The 22366-nt window shown below is 27.0% G+C and overlaps 1 long non-coding RNA gene across 1 annotated transcript in view; it reads right to left on the bottom strand.

The window, feature by feature from the left end:
• Window positions 1-6672: 6672 nt before the first annotated feature.
• The window catches only part of LOC126551209 (uncharacterized), a 30126-nt gene continuing 14432 nt past the window's right edge, over window positions 6673-22366 (bottom strand). The window contains exons 2-3 of the long non-coding RNA XR_007605073.1: window positions 9833-9896; window positions 6673-7223 (exon numbers count right to left, since the gene is read on the bottom strand). This is a non-coding gene — a long non-coding RNA (uncharacterized LOC126551209). The remainder of the gene's footprint in view (window positions 7224-9832; window positions 9897-22366) is intronic.

The raw sequence follows: 22366 nt of genomic DNA, 5'->3' as shown, positions 1-22366 counted from the left end.
TCGCCGAGACCAGGAATGGCTTTTTGTGGGTTTAATTACGTGACCGTTTAAAACTCATCGCCACTCTTGAAAACGAACATTATAAACTAATATTACTATATATATCGCAGTTACCGCTTCGTCGCTGATGCGACAACTGCAACTACAACGTGTACGCAAATCGCTAAAACACAACCGTCAAATGCCGCCACACCGCACACGCGAGTGTCATCGGATTATCACTTTATACCGTTTTATACATAGATACGACACACATATTGCGCAAATGTGTATAATATAATATTGCGTTTTAAAGGTGCTGCAGGTGACACCTGTGTAGTGTAACATATATAGTTCTAGTGTGTAGGCGTGAAGTGTAATAGCCGCTCTGCTTTTCCGCGGTTATATACCTACTGGTGTTGTATGTGATAATATTTTAGGTTTTCGCCGTTCCAAAAGTGTGGTGATATACCGTAAGCAGTCTGAAATAAAAATAATAATGATAATAATAATAACAACAATAATAATAATAATATGTTGTAATCGTCGAAAAATAAAAATAAACGGCGCTCACATATATTCCATAAATTACGAGTTTTCGACCTTAACTACATATTATAATAATACGCGTTATAACGGCGCACACAACTCACGAGTAAAAAGTATAGCCCCGACAGCGAGCCATTATCGAGTTAGATAATGCGTGTAGACTATAATACGTATGTACTTTATTAGAAAAATGGCGAGAAAAAAGTCAAACAACGACGAAAAAGTAAAATAAAAAGGAAACGGTCGATTGGAATTTAATGAAATAGAAACGTCTGATAATTGAGCACTAATGTAACTTCTGGTACTGCTGCTCAGCTGCCGTAGTGTTTGAGGACATGAAAGCATTAAGAAATGTAATTGATTTAAATTCTTCTCGTATATAGGACTCGGTCATGACTATTTTAGATCAGTATATACTATAATAAACTCCGAGTGTCTTCATCGTATAAAGTATAAACTTCATTAGCGCCCTTCCGTTTACTTCTGTAGACTGCGCACGGCGTTGTCAATTATTTAGTGCTTATTATTGCGTTTACTGTATATACGTGAGCCAAACGATGTTTAATTTAATTTTGAAAATACTGTTGCCCGGTTGGTTTATTTATATTAATAATTATACTACCTAGTGTGTGACCCAAGACACGATTCGTGTTCAGTGTGTATTGGTGTATGATTAATTTTACTATATTATGTATATTATGTTACATTATTAATTTATAATATAGGTACTTGTTACTCAAAAAACAATAATAATAATCGTTGTGTTATTTTAACAACAATATTTTGGTAGATTTTTCCTTGACGTTTTAGAAATTATAAGTCATGCAACGATAGATACCTACAATCAAAAATACGAGATAGCAATATACAATATACATATACCTATATTTTGTTAAGTACTATGTTTTAATTTGTGTGGTAGGTAAGAATATATATGTATATTATATATTTAGAGATCATGATTGTTTTACTATGGTACTTATATCAACTTTATTATCAACGATAAAATGATGAAACGAAAGCAGAAATTCAAAAACAAAATATAGACAACATATATTGTTATTGTTTTAAATTTAACAAAACTATTTCGAACAAAGTTCTGTAGTTTTTCCTTTAAAATTATTTCAATTGTTCAAATTCCAATCTATATACATTATATACATACATGGATGTCTCTAACTTTTGGAGCACTTTTACTTCCTTGTTAAGTATTCTTAGAAAAAAAATACACACACATCACTCAAAAACCAATAGCTTTCATAACAAAGAACTTACAATAAAAGTATTTTATTCGAGATTTCTGGTTGAAATTATTTAAATGAAGCATATTATAATGATTTTTACCAAACAAAAAATACGCGACGTCATTCTTCTACACATTTTTTTTTTATGAATAAAGTATACTATATCTATTGACCTTTTGTTACATTAAAATAATAAATATTTTTCAAATAACATCCATGCAGTATTCGTGTATTTTTTTTAGAGATTTTAAGTATATTAAACTTCAGGCTAATTATTTATATTAAAAGAACTTTATATTTATGTTGTTTCTGTCTTACTAACACATTGTATTTTAAATTTTCTATTAAGAAAAATCTATTTTACTCAGTTATTTTTAATAGGTACTTGATTTATTTATTGTCTAATTTTTAAAAAAAATGAGTATCGAGTATAAGATCCCTCGAAGGTTTTTTTTAATTTTGAAGAAAGTTATCAGTATTAAAAAATATATACACATAAAAATTACAGTTCTAAAATGTTCACATATTTGAATGACCTATTATCAAATTTAAAGGTAAGGGTATTATATATATTGTCTGTATAACCTTGTAGGATGTTTTCATAGCATAATTTATTTATTTTGAAACAAATTATGATTGTGCATTTTATAATTGTGATTTAATTGTAATTTTTTTAAAAATATTAATGACTTGTTTCAAAATTAAAATATGAAAAAAAACTTTTAAAGAACCTTAGATAATATTCATACTTTTAAATTTGTTTAATAATAGGGCAATTTACTTTAATATTAAAATTAGCAAAGTAAAAAGTATTTTTTTTTTACATAAAAGTTGATATTTTATGTCTTATTATAAAACGGAGTCATCACGTTGTTGAAACCATAAGTTCTCTTAAGTAAATAGATTATAAACAAGGTTGTTTTATAATATTTTGAAAACAAGTTTCAATTTTTTTAGGGTTTATAGGTTCTAAACATAATACTTTTTATCTAAATATAAATTTAAAATAAAATATGTTTGCATTAAGTTGTTACGAAAAATGACCATATTCCATACGTTTTCTAATACGATTATCACCGTTAATGTCTCTTAATTTTATTTCTAACTATTTAAAAATAATATCATATAAATATTATTGATAACTAATGCTTTTATATTTCTAAACCGCACCATTTATTCTAATAATTTTATTTTCTTTCTTTATCGCATTAGAATAACTACACCAAAATCACTAATTGTCTGTACCTAGTGTCTAGTGATTTAAATTATGATGGAAAAGGAGAATGTATTGATTTTACAATGATGTGTGTTCTCTGTATTTCAGTCCACAAATAAGATTTTCCACTTCAATATTATCTTTTCTGGTACGAATATTATGATGTATGAATATAATATATGGTACATTGAAATATTAAAAATAAAAAATTCCGAGTATTTGTATAATAATTGAAAAAAACAATAAAAATAAATTAGAGAAAAACAGGAATTTTTGCGTAAAACCAGTATACCTACAATAATCGATTTTCTTATTATAATGTAATTCAACAACGAATAACCGTAGATACTTGAAATATTCATTAAATTATTAAATTAAAATTTTTTGTGCATGGTATAATTTTTAATTTAATAGGTAACAAGGTTCCTCATTAGTTATTGCTATACGAATGAAATCATAAAAAAATAAAAGCTGAGCATAAATCTTTAATAATTTTTTATGATCGTTCGAAGTAAAAACTTAAATGAATTTCTATGTATACAATCAAAAATCATATTTACGAATAACGTTCCTATTTTTTTATTTCATTTATCAGTAGTTAATACAGTAATAGGTATACGATAATACCACGATAATACGTGTTTTTTTCCAAAGTAGATTGTTAAAATAGGCGTAAGAAAAAAACCTACTCGAAGTCGAGTACGAATAACTTTTAAGGGGAAATAATATACATTTATGCGACGCAATTTTTAATGAATAAAAAAAAAAATCACAATCTAGATTTATAACTACCACGTGTATGTACTTATAATAAATTATATATTATTTACTAAACTATGGCCTTTAGTGACGAAGTTTTAAACTCGTATATAATATAAAAATAAATTCCGTAAGTGTTTGCGCAGAGTGAAATACAATGTACCTATATATTATACGTATTAGACTAGACTTCCTTACACGAATACGAAAACTGGAAGAAACGTGTTTATCATGTTAATCCGAAATGTAACTTACACCAATAGTGTGTGATGTATTTATGCATTCGAAGCGTCGGAACAGCAGTTGTCCCGCACTGGCTTTTTTAAAATTTACTACTTATATTATGTGAACTACGAGCACAATCTCAAAAGATTATTTCATAATATATTATGATTTATTTTCGTAATTATAACCGATAAATTTTTGTTGTATTGATTTATATTTAACGATATTGTATTTAAATACACAAATATAAAATTTAACGAATAAAAATAAGGGCTTAAAAATATTTATGGCTCATACTTGTAAGTATCATCGTCGATAATCAAATAATTATTCTTTAAAAAAAAGCATATTATTGAAATCAAAAAGCTATAGTATCCAATCAAGAATATTGTAAATACGTAAACACTTATATATTTTATTATGTCATCAGTAGGACTCGGATTTTGTAGCATAATAAGTGCAACTAAAAACACACGAATGTTTTGAAAAAGCAAAAAAGAAATATATTTATTAAAAAAAAGCATAACCAAAAATTAACACGAACTAGTTATAAAAATGAATAAAAAAAATTGAAAAATTAATTTAAATAAAAAAAAATTAACTTTCATGTCTTACCTAGATTTGTAGTAGTGAAGGTGACTCTATTGTCCGACAGCAAATTTAACATTTAACATAGAAAACGAACTTTTTTCATCCACTGAAGTGATCGTTGCATACTTCATAATATAAAAGATTTCAAATGATAACACTAAATCTTAAATTTTGAAATGGTTGACATCGATGTTATCGGCATACTGACCGTAGAGGTACTATATGGGTTATAAATTATAATAGTAGATCGACAATCTATACGTTAGGTAATAAGCCGATAACGAAATAATAATAATCTTATGTAAACATTTAGTCCGCATTCTGGGTTTTTACGTATCTTATTAATTCAATTTTTTATTATTAGGTACTATAGTGGCATAATAAACATATAAAAATTCTATAGCTGAAATAACTGAAAAAAGCCATAAAAGCATTTATATATAAAAAAAAAGTCGAAAAAAGCCAAAATAAATTGGTTTATTTTGAATCAAAAAGTTACGTGAAACGAATTTATGTATAAAAAATAGATTTCTTTCTCATATATAAAAAAGAATCATATGCTTTAAAATCCGAGTCCTAGTCATCAGTATATTATAATGATGGCTTTTAGTATTGTTTGTTAATGTAATCGTTTTTTTCTTTCGTATCGTTAAATTGCAATAAGCGGTTTAAGTTTTGTTGTAAAAAAATATTTAAAATATATCGATATCATCTAAGCTCATAGATAATAGTTTAGATAATAGTTATACGGTACATATGGGTTAACTGTGGTTACTAAATCTGATACTACGAGTAAAATGACTTTATGGGTATTGCACGTATTTATTGGTTTGTACAACACACTGTAGTATAATTATTATTACGGCAATATTAATAACAAAGCTGAAATATGAATAATATAGTTATCGGGCTCGGCTTCCGGGATTACTCTCCCGGTGGGGTGCTGAGCTTCACTGCTTCAGACTAGTTCTGATTGTCTCTTCCGGAATCGGTATCGTGGGAAATGATTTTAGGGCAGGTCATTCGAGTATGGTGTGTGTTATCTTTTATTTTAAATCTCAAACCCATTACAACCATTGCTTAAAAAAAAATAAAAAGAAGACATTCCGAGTGTATAACGCACAGTTATATGTGTATTGACCGTAAACTTAGCCGTTTATTAGGATTTTCTCAGAAAATAATAGGGTTGCTTTTTTTTTTATTATTGCCCCAAAATATACTATCTGTAATGAAAATCCTGCAAACGATCGCAACAATAGTGAGTTTGACCTCCGTTCAAAATAACTATACACACTAATAAATAATATAAATATTAATAGGTAAACATTTTATAACTTAATCGAACTATATATAGAACTATAAAAGATACGTATAGCTTATTTTCTGTGTTTCTGTGAATAATTGTATATTTATAATATACAAGCTGGGTAAATATTATTATTTATTATAGAATATAATGCGATTAATAACAAAATAGTAATGGTCAACTTTAGTATTAGCTAAAGAACTCATCCTTATATGACCTATACCTTACCTAACCTACTGAGCTAAAGAAACGGATAGATTAGCATTTATTTGCAAGCGTGGTTGGCGATATAATATATTTTTTTTACTATTGTCATTTGAAGATATTTTTTTAATTAAGTAGATTGAACTATGTTTGCTAAAAACATCGTATACAACACTTTTAAGTTAATATAACTATGTATATCATGTGAAAATGTTTTATCGATGAAGTTATTATGAGTAATAGTTAGCAAACAATGTCAAGTATCTGCAATTTTTAGAATTAGCTACAACTATATTAATTAATATTATAAAAAACTAATTATAGGTTGGAAAATTCTATTTCGATATTTATTTTGTAAACGTTAAAAAAACAAATTATTGGAATTGTGTATTTAGTTTTCAACATTCAATTGTTTTAGATTTTCAGGAGAATTTTCTTATTTCTGTTAGAATGATTTAATAAAAAATTATCGTGTTTGAATTATTCACATTAATTATCTTTACGCAGAACAGTCAGAACAAACGTGTGTGTTTTCATAAATTACTATAGTGTGAAATATGCAAAATATGCTCTTAAAATAATAAAAAAAAATATGCATTTATTATTCATAAAAACCTAAAGACGTAAATAATAATAATAATATAATATTTCGACGACAATACTAATTTGTGGCGCGCACCCATTTCTATTTAGGTACGAAACATAACAATATAATATTGTCCTCATACAGTTTACAACAATATCGTACTGATACTATTTATGTCATTGCGGTTGGACGCAAATGTCTAACAATATTTATGCTATTATGTTATAAATCGATCGTTAAAATCGCGTTTCTCCTCCGTCAATACCAGCGGATCGCTATTCTGTAATCTCCAAAACCTTGTGCGTTCTGGTGAATTGGGTATTGAGAGATTCCCGAAGGGGAAGTCTTGTGAACTGAAACAGTATAATATTATTTATTAATAATTTATTATTGTACTATATGTTTATGATTATTAATTCGCAATAACTTTTCTCGCGCATTGTGAACACTCCAAGGTGACAATAAACAGCAGTAGAATCCATTCCGATTGACTGGCCGTCGACGGTTTTCCATTTCAACAAGATATAAGTCCGGAAAATTATCGTGACATATATAGGTAGGTACCTGAAACGATATTCGATATTATATTATATCCACACGTAAAGCTACAACATAAGGATTGATTCGAACGGTCGACGAACTTATATTATATTTTTCTTTTGCGGTGATTTAATTTTATAGTTTGTTATTGACCCGTGGCTGCTATTATAATACTATCACTTATCAGAATGTTTGTTGTTAATTACAGCCATTTTATGCAATATAAATGCGCAACGTTTTACAATAATAGTATATACATATAGATGTACAACTACTGCAGTGACAAAATAATATCATGGAAACGCATGCACCGCTCTAATAGTTCGCGATACTGCGTTGGTATACAGTAATAAATCTTTTAATTAGTGCGCAAAATAAAGAAACAATATATACATATATATATATTTTTTAATCACAATATTATAATGCAATATTTGTTATTTGTGACAGTAAACAGGATGAGATTTTGAAATTGAACATACCATATTTAATCTACATATATTTATAGTGGTTGCTAGAAAACAGCCGTGGGTTATCATTAAAATGTAAATGTTAGCAGAAAAATTGCGAAACCCGAGTGTGTCTCTCGACGGAAATGAAGTGCACCCCGCGATACCGTCATCAAGTAACACTAAAAAAAAAAAAAAACTCACAGACACCACCACTAAAGTTTTCGCATTATTTATAAATACTTTGTTTTTCTTACTTATTTATTTTTTATAAAGAAAAAAAAACAATAATGATCAAAGTTTTTTGTTTTTTAAGTGCCGGCTGGAGGTCATATTTATCTGTCTAAAAAAAATTTCTTCTAAAAAAAAAAAAAATTAAAATCCTCACGGGCGAAAACGATACGTTTTGGCCATTAGAAAAATAACAAAAAAAAAATTAAACAAACCCTACATAATATTATTCTTGTAAATTATTTTAATAGCCGTCATCGCAATAACATATTTAAGACAGTACAGACGTACAATAGCTAACAATGTGACTATGTACGTATTGCAGTTGTAAACGACAATTTATACTTTAATGTTTTTATAATAAATCTATTTCACCTTGATATTTTTATTGTTCTGAATTACACTTAATATGTGTTAAATATTAAAATAGAGTATTAGATTTACTTCAGTGAAAAAACGTTGAATTCATAACATTAATCTGTAGATAAAAGCCATTGATAGAACGCAACGAAAACCGATTAGTTTTTTTATTATAGTAAGTACACCTATACTCTGTTTGTGTTGGTTATTTATCGTTCTGTTTATGTATATAAATATCCGATTATGTGAATTAGTTCTAATTGGGTACTCGACGTATCAATCGGTATTATTCAAATGTATGCGTGAATTCGGTGTCGAACATCGTCACAGATGACGTATCGAGGTTTTCTCGCTGCAAATCGATAGCTCTATATAAATAGGGTTGTTTTGCATTTAAATAATCGGTACGGACAAAACAGTAAAACCAGGGATGGTAGTATATAAAAAAAAAAAATCTCGTATTCCGTATTAAAGTATAAGCTGGACGTTTTGTTATTGAGCTCTGAACGACGTGGTGCTGCAGTGATGTGTTTTCAGAGTTATGGCGTATTTATCACGTGTCGTTGGGTTATCAACCGTATCATTTCGACGTCTCAAACTCGCAAGCCAGCAGATATATATTCCCATCACGGAAATAAGTAAAAAAAAAAATAAACATTCGCCATGTGAAAAGAAATAAAGTCGAAACTTTTATTTCGTATCACACACACACACACACGCACGCGTAATATATTTTCGTGTCCCGGAAATATAAAAGCTAATTCTATATTTCTATAGGACACGAGCGTTAAACGTGTATATTGTATTCCCACGTGCTTTATAGTCGTGCGCTTAGAGCACGTGTATATAATATATATAGATGTGATACGCATTATTATGTGGATACTACTCCAGGATACTCGTATAATCCTTGGTCCTTTCTGGAAATGATTACAACCTGTTTAGCTCTAAGTCCGATTGTATTAAACGAGCGTCAGAAACGTGCGGTTCAAGACGTATAAACAATATTATCTATTCATATAACGACTAATTTGGTGAGATTTTGGCATTCAGTTTCTAGTACTCGAGTATGCACTTTGTAGTGTTCCTTCTTCTGTTTAATATATAGACGTAGGTTAATAACATTATTCGTGGGGGGACTACCTACGACACTTATTATAATTGCACCACTTAAAATGCTTAGTGATTTAGTATGTGTTGCATAATATTATTTAATATTTATAATCACCGACTAAAATAATAATGGTAAAAAAAAAGAAAATCGTTATTTAGTTTTCTCATTCGAGTAGCTCGATTTCCGCTAATGGCGCATTGTGGTGGACGCGTTCTTACAAGATCCACGGTGACAAGTCGTACTTTAACTTTGACACGAAAACACTGTGTGTTTAAAATAATATATACGCGGGATGCTGTACAGGTCACCACTCTGCACCAGGTAAATATACGTCCGCTCGTTAAATAGTTGGTCTACTAATGGATTAGTCGAGTTTTGCAGTGCTAAATCTTTTGTATATATTATACCGGGACAGCTATGCCGACAGTACATTAAGAAAATTTCCTAGATTGGAATCGGGATAATCAAATACGACGTACCTATGTATTTTTTCCTACTGCAGCGACTACGCTTTTAATCCTGAAGACATTTCTTACGTGAAATCTGAAAAAAAAATGTATATTATTATCATAATAATGAGGTTATATCAATATACGCTAGAGTACTTATCTAGTAAAAAAAAAACATGTAAAATATAATAATACTATTTCCGGTGGTATAATACAAGTTTGATAATTTTTATCATTTTTTACGCAAAAAAATCTTAAGATATTCTCGTGCGGTTCTTATCCATTTGTTAAATTACTTTATTAGGTAATTACTTACTCGAGTTTGGAATCTAGCACTAGAAACTTTCAAATACATTTTGATTATAACACCTGCATTTTAATTTTTGTTAGTTTAATTATTCATATTTTAATAATATATGACTTTAAGTTCTATATTTCATTTTTGAAAATGTATTCATGAATAATAAGGGTTAATGCAATAAAAATGTTAAATATACCTTAGTATAACAAGATTCTTAAAATATGCAAAAACCTCAAAAATATGCAAAATTAAATTTAGTACCATATAGAGTAGATAACATAGTTGAATACCTTGCTGTATTTTACTATATCTGATATGGATAATGTACTGTGTATTTTATTTTACCATAATAATTTAATTATTGGCTTATAATTAATAATGTATTGTATCACACTGAATTCTTGAAATTTTCGATTAGGTATATTTTAGATCTCTCACACGACACGTCGTTAAATAATTGCACGTCTCTTGTATATATATTTTTTTTTATTCAATCGTACTCAACTGTACACGAGCCGCAGTTAAGTGTACATTTGTGTCCAATGATAGTCAATATTTGTCTATATAACACGCACCACGTCGAGTGGTATAATTATTTCTATACTGCACATGCAGCCGCTTCGATCGCAATAATTGGTGTATTTTTCTAACTCACCAGGACTTATATAATACGTTCTCATATTTATTATTTTTTAATGGTTCTGACTCCATAAGTAAATGTTTACCGGTTAATTATTATTATTATTATTATTATTATGCTTACGATGATTATTGTTTGCAAACATATTTCATAGGCGTCGTGTAAACGGTTAGGTCCCGTGTCAAACCTTCACATCTCACGAAAAGTTGTGCACGTACGCGTTTTCCAATTGGCCTAGAGAGAAAATTGTTTTAGACACGCGTCAAAAGTCGAATACAACCTGGCTTTCCACACGTCGTGTGTCTTAGCGCCCGCGCACTTGTCATTATATAACGTATAAAATATGATACAGCTGTTATACGTATACGCCACTATATAAGGCTTTTGCGTGCTCTGCGTGCTAAAACAGGTTTCCGGATATTGCGATGGTTCGCTAGCTTTTGGTTTTATCTCTCTGCAATCAAAATATGAATCCCAAAGACCAAGATACGATTTAATCATTGAACAACAAGACGTGTGTGCGTGTGTTTTGTGTAAATATAAATATTTTAGTTTGATGTGCATTACATATTATAATATTATGTAAATATTTAGTAATTATTTTAGAAAGGCCTCATTTTCTTACCTCTACGAATGAATCAATACCGTTTCAAATATTTTCTCGTTATTTCCGTACGAATATTACCTACCTACTAACAGTATGTAGCTAATGAACTTTTGACAGTAGGCTAATAAATAACAACACGAAGTGAACAACAAATGATCAAAGTTAATAATAATTAAATATTATATTTTTGTTGTAACAGTAACAAATAAAAAAGAAATTTTGTTTTAAAATTTCAGTTTAATGCTTATTTTTAATAAAATAGTATGATCTTAATTTTGAGATTAGACAAATAATCAATAAAACAAAATTGTAAAAAATAGAACAAAATAGAATAAAATTTAAAAATATTACGATTGGAATCATTTCAATGTTATATTATGCTGTAAGATAACATAATTCGTTAAACCGAGAAACGTCAGAAATGTAAAAACAATTTTTTAGCAAGGATGCTTATTCTATGTTAAGCAGTTATAACTTATGATTATACTCGAAGCATGGGATAAAAATATTTTCTTATTTCTATAGGTAAATGTGTAGTCGTTGACGACATATCTAGGATAAACATAATACGTAAATATGTGAAGATTATAGCGATGCGTGTGACTTTCAATGCACTTATAGAGGTATCATACGACGTCTGCACTAAATTATATTATTATTGTATTAGCTTGGGTATTATGATACCTAAAAATATAGAACAAGTTAGGATGATTTGAATAAAAAATAAACAAAGTAATATCTAAAAAAATCCCAAAAATCGTTAAGTTTCTTCCGCCGGAATTGGAAGAATCAGTTGATGGAAAGTTTTTTACGCGTCCTTTACTGCTTTAGCGACACAATATCATAATATACGAATGCATAATAAAATTCAAAATATGGTTATTCTTTTCTTCTTCAAACGCACACACACAATGTTTACTATAAATTTCAGTTGTAATAAAATAACTAGAATATATTATTATAAGCTATTTACGCGTTATATGTTTGTTCATTTCGAACTGTAATTCATTTACAAAGCAAGTATTATTATAGTTCAAATCTAACCTGACTGCTCATACAATCATAATTTCAAATATATAATATATTAAAGAGACAATACTTAAAAACTAATAATAGGTAGTGATTTAGTTAGTAAATATGCATAAATATACATATTACGTGTATAGGTAGTCTACACGATTCGATTGTATAAAATAGTAATATTTAGGTGACTAATATAATATGATCACATTTGACGCCACATAAAGATAAAATAAATTACATAAAGTGGTGTATAGAATTGTCGATATTTTTTCCCATTGGCATTATTATAGTTATAGTTATTTCTTTATATCTACGGAATCGAATCACTGAAAAGGGTTGAAAATTCTACACTCCAATGATTTAGAGTCACGAATAACAATAAATGTGCCATACGATATGTGTGGGCGTGTATATTGTTTTAGTTTGGTTTACTGCTTTAGTGACTATATTTACTTATTTCTATTAAGTTTTCATTTTATGTACGAATTTGTTGGGCTGAAATAGCAAAAGACCACGTATGCATAAAATGTGCGTACTTATAATACGTATCATGTATAATAATATGTTAAAATAGCATTGATTTACTTTCAAATAATATTAATTATCATACCTTTTAATTTTTTGCCCTTAGAAACAGCGTATTTAAGGTATAATATTATAATAAATTGTTATCGATTACAGCTAAATTCGGTATCTAATAATGTCAGTGCTACACCCACCGTTTACATCTCAAACACTTTCGATATATATTTAATATATTGTTTTGATACAATCAAGAAGTGATCAATTCTTATAAAAATGCGTTGATCTAAAGATTATTACTTGATATTTTTAAGCGTGTGCACTGTGCAAAGTGCACTCTGTCATATGACGGTTGGAGTGTAAAAATAAATTATGCAGGATAATTTTTATGGTTTTTTTTTTTTTAAAAATGTATTCTTCATTAAAACAATTGGACCCCGCTGACCATACTTTATTATTTTTTTTTTGGAAAAACCATGCATAACGAAACCTAACATTGTTATTAACTGTTATCGTAAATCGTAATACACTCAAGGTTTATAATATATCAATGATAGGACATTAATTAACACCGCCTGTAGTGTTTAGTAAAAGATCGATTGAATTTTGATAAATTAGTTAGTAATACGGTAATTACTTTATAATATGTTCATGTGATATATTAATATATTTATTGTGATTGAGTGACTAAGAAAAATTAAAAAAATCAGATGACTGAAAAATACAATAGGTATTGAATTCATTTACTTAGTATTGATAAAAAATAATGTCGTAGGTAATTGACTAAATGATTGATGGCTAATGCAGTTGAAAATAATATTATAGTTCTACAAAAAGGGAAAAAACAGGTAAGTCAATTTATACCTTACATGCATAAAATATAACAAAAAAATTTTTTTATTCTTGTATTATTTGTAGGTATACAGAGATATTACATATCTCCGTATACAAGAATAATTTAATAATTTAAATTAAACAACTTTGTCAAGAGATTTAATTAATATTTTGATTTTTATGAAAAAATAACTTGCAATTAAAAAATGTAGTTATTCTTTAAAATTCTTATAAATTATAATTTGTGACAATACCTTAATTTCAACAATGTAATTACAACGAATGAAAACGGCGAGAAGTTTTAGAAATTACATGTCTGTACGACGGAGAAAATAATTATACTGATGTGCAGTCATGATATTATGTAAAACAAATCTTATAATAAAATATGAAATTTTAAATTTATAAATCGTAAAACATGACATTGAATGTAAATAAAATGTATATAGTTAACTATTGAAATGTGACCTATAATTGATTTCTTGTCATTTTAATAATTTAAATTATTTTTTTATATAAAATTGCAAAAAATACCAATTGTTTATTTATATATAACGGAGCATTTTATCAACTATAACATTTTTTTGGAAAATGTTGCTGTCTTTTACTAGTATTTGTAAATATTTAATAGATTTAATTATTTATAGCTGATAGTTTATCATTTTTAAAGCTAGTTAATGCATAATATTTAATTAATCTAAAAAAAAAATGAATACTGAAAAAATGTCTATCTTATAACAAACTAATTACTTTTACGATTAAATAGAAATAACTTGGTTTAAAGTAAAAAGTTTTACAAATACAACCTTTTGATACTAAACTATAACATTATTTGATATGCTATGAAACTTTCTCATACAAATTTAAAAGGAGATGGAATCTATTTAGTATTTTAGTATAATATCTTCATAAGTTTTTATCGAATGAGTTAATTTGGTGCTTAAAATATGCTCTTGAGAAAAACAAAACTAAGTTGAAATTGCGTTCAAAACATTAAGTTCTGAATTTTTAAACATTTAGTTTCATTATTATTATTATTATTATTTTTTTTTTGTGGAAAAAAAATTAAATTTAAAATCTCCAATCAAGTATAATTTTGTTTTAAAAACCAAATGAAGGTATGTATTATAACTAATATTCTTTGTAACAATTTTTCACTTTATATTATATTTGAATATATGAAGATATACACTATGAACATTGAACATACGAGTAAGTAAATATTATATTCAGTAAAATCGTGATGGTAGTTGGGTGTTCGTAGATAGTTATTGTTTAATATCTATTTAATAAATTTTACTATTTTATCGATTTATAGTAATGCAATATTTATATTTATTGACTGTATTAAACAATAGCTAATATGATATGTACCTAATATAGTATACCTAATGCTTTATGCTACTGAATAATAATACTATTTACTTAAGCTCAAACACAACGCATGGTTTTGCCATAATTTTTAAATTACTAGCAGCTCCTACGCTAAATCAATAGTACTGAACACATCTAACTATTTCTAACTAATTGTATTAATTATTTATTTTTATATAATATAATATAATAACTACGATTATAAAGTAATGGCCGGCGTATAGTATAATTCAATTAAACTATACAATAAAGAATAAATATACTGATTAAATCAATTGTGTAAGACTTTTTAGAATATTTTGGTCTATTCAATAGATGTATTCCACTCATGATTTTATGAACTTCTTTGAATTATTATTTTATCAAAGAAACTACCCGGATATTATACATGTTAATTTAATTTTATATAGCTCAATATGTATGTTTTTATGCGTAAGTATAGATACTCCATAAACGATTTTGTATACATTCTGTAAAAATCTACTACCTAATCATTTTATATACTCATAATTCAAATAAAAATCTGCCATTAGACATATAAGATTAAATACTCATAATAATAATATGAATATTAATATTAAAACGTCGGCAATGTGATAAAAAAAAGTTTTGCAATTAGCAAAGATTATTCGGCATTACAGACTTAAATATATAACGGAATATTATATTATTCACCACCATTATTATTTATGATGGTTAAGGGGTGACGGAGACGCGGTATAGATACTCGGTTTGTAAACACACAATATTGTCAATTGTTCGTAACCGTATACCACGTCGTATGAAGTAATTAAACAGTCCTGCAATGCGTATAATTGCACCACGGAACATTATGTATTCCATACGTGCATAAATGTGTCGTAGCATTAAGGGTACTTCCAATACAATGTCAACCACGTAAAAAAACCATTTGAAACGAAATAGTTGTTTTGTGTGTTTGTGCAATAATTAATATTTTATAATTTATTTATACTACACTTAGTAAGACAATAGATAAAAATGTTTTCTACTAATAACATCAGTTAAATTTTTAAAATGCTCACTTGAATTCAAAATAAGTTCAAATACCGCTTTTAAACAATTTACTGCGTATAAAAATAATAATAGTACGTAATGGCGAAAATTTTATTCTTAATATTTTTTTAAGAATTAAAAAAAAAATTTATCTAGACTAATGAATTTTTTTATTTTTTGTTAAAATGTACCTGATCTTTAAATTTCTGAAAAAGTTGTTTATAAGTAGAGCCCGGATTTGTATGTTTTTGCATATTTTTTCCTTTTCACTTTTTTATATTTTTGTTAATAATCTTCATGAATCATACTAATTGGAATTCACAGTTAAATTTTTATTTTGCATATTTTGCATAATATTTAACCGTTAATGCATATTTGTCTATAAATGCATATTTGTTGCATATTTCAATGAATGCACTGTCGCGAAAAAAATTTGATCGGTAGAACGTAGTATTAGCGACACAGTTTTAATTATCTTAATTGAAAATACGTATTATATGTAAAATATTTTATATACATTAGAAATAGTTGAAGTAATGCCATCGTATTAAAAGGAATAGTTTATCTGCTGTAATCTAATCGTTATATCGTCGTTATCGATGTAATACATTTAATTTTATAATACCAATAGTTGTTATATATAGTTCAAATAACTATCAAGACCCAATTATTTATGCTCTTTTAAATTTGCCCCAATAACTTTATTTGATTGTGAATGTTCATTTTCGATATACAAGCATTTATTAACAAATAGATGGCATAGTTTTACCGAAGAATAACTTAAATATCATTTAATAATAATTATTTTTAACAATAAAGAATAAAAGCACATTTTGAGTTGTATAATTTATTTTATTTTTAAACCGTAATATTTATGTATTTATTTATACGCGATCTTATTTAAACATTTATATTTCATTATATTTTATTTTTTTATATTTTTTTCATACTTATTGCAACTTTGAATTTTTATACATAAATTTTATAAATGCATATTTGTTGCATGTATTAATGATTTTTACTGCATATTTGTTGCATATTTTAATGATTTTTACTGCATATTATATGGCATATTTTGATACTTTTTAATGCATATAAATCGGGGTTCTATTTATAAGTGTACTGTTAATTTGGTATTTTTAAATTTGTATACTGAAAACTTGTATAATATATACATATTATGTAAAACTTTGTATTAAATATCTAAGCGTTTTAAAAAGAAAAAATACTTCTATCAACATTCTTAGAAAAAAAAACAGTGTATAGTGAAAATTACAAATATTTATAGTTACGTTTTCAATTCTGTTGAAAATAAAATATATATATTTTATAAAAATATTTCCGTTTTCCCTAATTTATTTTTAATTTTTTTTCTGATTATCTAGAAGCAATAAATAAATACGTATTCCTATTTTAACATACCAATGAAAATCAACGTATTTATCGCACCACAATTTTTAAATTTTAATATCGAAAGAAATCTGTGTTTTTAATTATATTATTAGAAAAAAATGGCTATATAAATGACGTCAGTTACACGTCATTATAGATCAATATATTCGTCGCTCCGGCCAAACCCTTAAAATAAAATATCAAAAACGCCTAAATAATACGATAAAATTATATTATATTTGGTATAGTTAATATTTAGCGTTTTGTAACAATAAATATCGGAACTACATGATAGACGTGTGCATACTTTGACAGTATGGATGTGATTGATTGGACTATTATAGTATGCGCTATGACCTCGTGTGAGGTTTTTTAATGCACTTTAATATTCGTAGGTTTACATGCCAGAAAAAACGAATTAGGAAGTGTGATAGTCGGACAGTAACTACATTATATTTAAATGGTAGTACATTTTCTTAAAGGTGTTGAGAGGGTGGTTAGTATACTTAGTATCCAGTGGTTACTTTAAAAAAAATCATAAATAAAAAGCACCGTAATATGAAGTAAATATCTTCGTGTCAGAAATAAGTACATTCATAATGTCAATAAGGGTATATGCTTGACAAGCATCGTGTCAAACATCACGAAAGCGTAATACGATATAAGGTTAGGTATATTAAAATATTAGTCAATAAGGCAGTGAATTTTGATCGCGAAATAAATTACAATTTTTATGATGTGAATTTCCAATTTATATAAACAAATACGCATATATTTTTTAGTCATCTGATGGACGATCAGATGTCGTAGAATTGTTTTAATATATAATATAATATTACGAGAGGCTATAAAAGTCATAAAAATCGTATCGCTTTTGCATTTTTGGGACATTATGTTCTACATAGATATTTATACGGATATATAATTTAACTGTCGACTGATTGAACATATTTTAATTCCTAAATTCTTTTACGTATTAACAATAAAATGTAATAAATGTTATATTTGATGAACTATAATCGACATATTTGTTCTTCAATAATATTTGTCAATATCTTAAAAAAAATATTAAAGGCTCAAGAGTTAAGACTGATAAAAAGTCGACGATATAGGTCATAAGTTGAGAAGGTCTTACAATATAAATTTATACATATAAAGTGCTTTAATTATTAATGTACGTGTATTATTTATATATTATTTATAGAGCACACACAAAAAAAGAAACACATAATTTATTTGTACTTAATAAATATTTAAGTATTACTGTAATCGTTGAATTCACTTAACTTAAAATAAAAATTTTGCTACCTCTAAAAATTTGAAACCGTCGATATAAGCATGTTATTTATTTATTTTTAGCTCTAAATAACCCAACATTAAGAGACTGTAATTTAATGAATTTTTATATTTTTATTGAGTAATTAATTTAAAAGTAGCTAATTAACCAACAAATTGTAACCCTATAATGATGATTGTTTTATCAAAAATGTATTTTGCGTGTTTGGAATATCTTTTAGTAATACCACACTTAACACATTGTAAACTTTAAAAAAATAAAATTAAGAGGTTGAAATAATTTTTGTTTTTGCAATGTCAACACCTTTATCAATAATTGTCAGCTATAATTCTTTCCAAGTAAGAAATAAAAATAAAGTTAAGAGACTATAAGTCCACGCATTACAGTAAATATGATTCCTGGAACTAGACTAGCGAATTTATATAATATTATATTATGATACAAGACGATTAGTTTAAAGGTTAAAAAACCTATAAATTGAATTTTGAACGAATTGATAATTCTTATTAAGTATTTAAAGTTGTGACAAGTTAAGACGTATTAGACCAATGTTTTTCGGAGTACCTACAGCGTGCCACTCTGCTTCGCTCATTAAATATTTAAAGATTTAACCATAGTTATATAGCTACTCGTTTAATTTTATATTTTTTGTGTATCAAACTTCTCAGAAAATAATCTGCTACGGAATATGAAATTAAAAATGCATGCAGTCATATTCAAAAAGCGAAAAACTTAATAAATAGTAAACAATATTTGTTTTTATTTTCGTAAATCTTATTTTGTGATGACTTCAAATCGTATAAAACAAAAAAAAAAAAAACGTTCAAATACGTTAACACTTTTCCAGTAAACGATAACTTATAAAGTAACCTTTTTAAAGTAAATTATTACTTTTAAAATAACCACCTATATTCCAATTATATGTATATAATTATTGAACCCTCGTCAAACCGATCTGAATCCGTTTTTATTGAGAACCTATATCATAATATATCAAAAATAATACAATAAAGTTGTAGTTGTTTTACAATTCCACGTACGGGTAGCAGAAACACTCAAACCTAATATTGCAGTATATGTAAAACGCACGCTGTTTCGCTCATTAACGTCCAGTCGTCCGTTGCAGGCGACATGACCATTAACAATAAAACCAATAATTATTGCTGTAGTTGCACTGTACGTGCGTCGTACGCGTTTTCATTCAAACAAGAATAGTATCGAACAATAATCGCATTGAGCAGTATGCGTCAAAGGTAAACTAAAATTTATAGTTAGATCCTGGATTTAAATGCAAAATTATTTTTTTTTTTTTTTTTTTAGTCACTCTATCGGACAAAGCGTTTAGAGTATTACGTAATTCGTTTTATGCAATATTTATACTTTAAAAGTAAAACTTTTATTTTGAATTAGTTGATGTTTTTTCCATGTTTCTTTTAGCGTTTTCAAGACGTTGTATTAATTTATTGTTAATTCATATTTTATCACTATATTGATACATTCTATGAAATTTTAGCTAGTGTAAATATTAAGAAATTATATCAAACAATTAATATTGTTTTGCTTTAACAGTTATTATATATTTTCAATACATACTTCAATTGTTTTTGTATTGTAGTTAGTTGGTTGAGATAAAGATACATGAAAAATACTAAAAGTTAAATCATCGTTTTTCTATCGTTTGTGTTAAGTTGAGTGGCTTTAAAAAAGGACATTTTTAGTTATTTTGTAAAACATTTTTTGATATTTTTAATGAAATTTAAGCCCGTGCCCTATTTATAATATATTTTCGAGTCTCTGGTCATTATAAACTATCATTATTATTATTACAACTAAATGCGTCAACTACTCTGACTACACTTACGTGTTGGAGTATTAAACTTGATGATATCCACTCGGTTGATTTTGAATAGCTTAGACTACAAATATGTTGTGTACAAATATATCGATTGACTATTCTATATTAAATTTATGTATCAGAATCTTAGATGTGCGCGGAGCACTTAAACGAACAAGCTCACTTAGTATAATATCAATACAAATCATAATGTTTCTGAAGTGGTATGATTTAAACACATAATATTATTTTATCATTTACATATATTATGTAGATTATAACCACACACACTTAAACCGTCTGTTGAACCATCGGCAAGTTAGTTGGTGTAACATTATGAAAACCCGAAAATTGTTCAACTTTTATCATTTTTATTGTCCGGTAATTACAATTTTCGTAGAAATTGTTCAACATTAGTGCGAAATAGTATGGTATATCCAAATATCGTAAGATAGGTCTGAAAAAATATTTTTCGTTTTGATCATTTGAGCATAACGGGATGACGATTTGTCTACTTTATGCTTTAACTCAATCATCTCAAAACACAATCTCATTTCAAATTACCTACTGCACTGATGTTCTGACGGCACGATATACCTTCATAAAAATATCATAATTATTAATTTACAAGCATAAAAGTAAAGATATATACTGTCTCTTATACGAACAGTCTACCACTCTTCACCTCTGGCACACGATTACTTTTAAGATGAAGAAAAAAAGTAATCGATCGCGGCGTGGAAAATAAATACCGATTTGCAACTAAGATATAGTAATGTAGTATTTTAAGACGTAATCCGTATATTGTCTACTGAGTATTTTCTAGTAAGTATATATAATTCGATATACTTTATTTGATAGATACGTTCAAAATAACAATAAAATTTTAAGTAGTTTGCAATAAAAAAATTATTATTATTTCGTGGATGGTCCATAATATGGCTTTAAGGACAATAATTCCTTTTTCCTGCACACGCATCGTAATAAATTATTAATTAATCGAGGCGAATATATGGCAGGTATATAATATACGTATCTACCTACTCATCAGAATATACCCACGTTTATTGCATCTCATTATCGTTGAATTTTTCAAATAACTTTGTTTCCCAGAAATTCTGCTTAATCAACGCATTCTCCGCGAGGGAGGAAAATATATGTTTTTTAATATAGTTTTTTCCCCCCGAGAATTCAGCTTACTTTAATGCGATGTAGGTACGTTTTATTCGAACAAAATTTATTATGAAAAATATACATCATATTTATTTTATTATACAATATATCTGAACTAAAACCAAATATATGTGTATGTTGTTATATTGTTGCTGCGACTTTCTACAAATATGTGTCGTAAAATTAATATATTTCGTTGATTTCGTTAAGTGTGCAGTGAAAATTATTATTAAACAATAATTATTCAACAGCGTTCGTGAACGTATAATGTGTTATTATTTATTATTAAGTTTTACCAGATTCAACAACTGTCAAAACTTCCATGTCCACCGAGAGAAATATTTTCTTGTCAAAGTCAAACTATCTGTTGTACTTTTGGTTTTTAAAATGACAAAGGTTGTTAAAACTACATATTTTTTCATTTTCAGCAAAAAAATACACATTCCATGTCAATAAAACATGAACATAGTTATATTATTATCAATAAAATAATATTTATTATTTACACAGAAAAAAATAAAATCTATTGTTCGCCATTATAATTTAAGACAGT

The sequence above is a fragment of the Aphis gossypii genome, chromosome 3 (assembly GCF_020184175.1).
Source record: "Aphis gossypii isolate Hap1 chromosome 3, ASM2018417v2, whole genome shotgun sequence".
NCBI classification, from domain to species: domain Eukaryota; kingdom Metazoa; phylum Arthropoda; class Insecta; order Hemiptera; family Aphididae; genus Aphis; species Aphis gossypii.
The sequence above is the reverse complement of the archived record's forward strand: the minus strand, read 5'-3'. Positions and strand labels throughout refer to the sequence as shown.